At 43.0% G+C, this 2,413-nt stretch overlaps 1 non-coding gene across 1 annotated transcript; it reads right to left on the reverse strand.

The window, feature by feature from the left end:
• Nucleotides 1-1,150: 1,150 nt before the first annotated feature.
• LOC144680115 (U1 spliceosomal RNA) lies at nt 1,151-1,314 on the reverse strand. The gene has a single exon (XR_013576489.1). It is a non-coding gene; the product is annotated as a U1 spliceosomal RNA (small nuclear RNA).
• Nucleotides 1,315-2,413: the final 1,099 nt, after the last annotated feature.

Here is a 2,413-nt window from a genome sequence, read left to right on the forward strand (position 1 = left end):
CCTATTAAGGCCATTAAAGTATAAATTAACGTAAATTTTTCACTCCCCGTCCAACCTTACAGTTGGTGGGCAGGCGAGAAGACCAAGCGGCCTTTGCATTTTTTGGAAACCTCATCCACAAGTGGGATGAGGTTTCCAACATCAAATAAAAATAAAATAAAATGCTTTAAATTTCACTCATAACATATCATGTGAGGGGATCAGTGTTGTGACATTTTTCAAATCTTTAATACTTTCTTTGGAAACTCTGTGCCTCAGGGAGATTCTCAAGCGCGCACTCGCGTGCATGCACGACGTTCGCCCAGGCCTCATTCACCATCCTTCCCCAACCCCTCCGCTCAGGCAGCAATGAGCACAGCCGCTCATGTTTCGCGCTGGATGAGTCTTAATTGACCCGCCAGCGTGAAATCGCCTTCCGGCCTCGATTGCAGGCGGTGCTCAGCTTCCCAACCGCCACTTCCTGCAACCCCCCCGCGAATCCCACTCACCAAGGTCAAAATTCTGCCCATTAAGCTTATATTGCCTTGCCCTTCTGCCAAAAAAATACAACCTGGCACTTCTTTGTATTGAATTCTACCTACCACTTTTCTGCCCATTCTGCTAGCCTATCTATGTCTTTTGCAGGCAATTTATATTGTCCTTACACTTTGCCACTCTTCCAAGTTCAGTATCATCAGCAAGTTTTGAAATTTTACTCCATTTTCCAAGATCCAAGTCAGTTATATCTAGCAAAAATAGCAGTCGTTCTAGCACTGACTCTTGGGGATCACCACTGTCCACCACCCTCCAGTCTGAAAAACAACCAGCTACCACAACTTACTGCTTTCTGTCATTCAGCCAATTTTTTATCCAATTGGACACTGACCCTCCTGTTCTATAAGTCTCAATTTTGTTAACCAACCTTTTCTGTGGTACTTAAATGCTTTCTTAAGATCCATTTGGACACTATCCATCGCATTCCCTTCATGAAACTTCTCTGTTACTTCATCCTTCATTTAGATGAGAAAAGATGGGGAGGAGGCACGAGTGGAGCATAAACATGGTTGGGCCGAATGGACTGTCTCTGTGCCACTTATCCTATATAAACATTACAAGCATAATAACTCCTAATCCAACAATTGAGAGTTTTAGGCTGTGTCTATTTTTTTTTCAGGGGAGAGCACGAATGCAGTCCCCCACTACCACAAATTTTGCAGTCAAGTATCCCGCATTTGGGGACATCACAGGTGTCAGCACACCCGAAGTGCAATGGGCTAGCTTTGTCCTGGGAGAACAACCTTCATGATCATGGTCTCTCCCCTGCCAGGTAAGTATAGGGCACTTAAGTGAATGCCCAGTTAACCAGTTTAACTATATGCCATGTGCATATAGTTAAACACAATTAATATACAATTAACAACCTGAAGGTAGCTCTACTCTAAGATGGGGCTGTAACACAATTAAAGGATAATAAATGTGCTTGTGTTGAGTTTTTAAAAAAGCTTTGTTTACAGCAATGGAAAGAGACCTCAGCAACGGCTAAATGGAAGTGAGAGCTAGTTGTCAAGGATGACATTGCACAATAAAAGCCTGAGATAATTTTAAGCGGATCCTCAAGCCTTCAATATAGCTATTAAAAAGGAAAACAAAAGGGGGAAGGGGAAGAGGGAGGGCTTATAAATGGGAATGAGATCCACCAATAAATATGATGAGCTCCTACTGACCCGATGATCTTTTCCTGCCCTGGGCACATAATGTCCTGTGTATGAATAAACAATCTAAGATGCAGATTTGAGGCTGTTCCAAAGGAGCAGCAGTCACCAGTGGGAATACTGATACAATGCTGGAAGCATTGCTCATCTAAATGAAGGATGAAGCAACAGAGAAGTTTGATGAAGGGAATGCGATGGATGGTGTCCAAATGGATCTTAAGAAAGCATTTAAGCGCCACATAAAAGGTTGGTTAACAAAATTTAGACTTATAGAACAGGAGGGTCAGTGTCCAATTGGATAAAAAAAATTGGCTTAATGACAGAAAACAGTAAGTTGTGGTAGCTGGTTGTTTTTCAGACTGGAGGGTGGTGGACAGTGGGGATCCCCAGGGGTCAGTGCTAGAACGACTGCGTTTTTTTGCTAGATACAAATGACTTGGATCTTGGAAAATGGAGTAAAATTTCAAAACTTGCTGATGATACTGAACTTGGAGGAGTGGCAAAGTGTAAGGACAATATGAATTGCCTGCAAAAGACATAGATAGGCTAGCAGAATGGGCAGAAAAGTGCAGCCATGAGAAGGACTGCTACTGCTGACAGAGTGGGCGCAATGGGGAAGCCTCTTTTTTCTGTGGCAGCTCGTTGCTTGTCTTGTTGGCATGGCCCTAAAGCAGAGAGATGAGATGATAATGTAAGTGATCCCAACCAGAAGTTTAAGGTTT

Source organism: Cetorhinus maximus, chromosome 4 (assembly GCF_964194155.1).
Source record: "Cetorhinus maximus chromosome 4, sCetMax3.hap1.1, whole genome shotgun sequence".
NCBI lineage: Eukaryota > Metazoa > Chordata > Chondrichthyes > Lamniformes > Cetorhinidae > Cetorhinus > Cetorhinus maximus.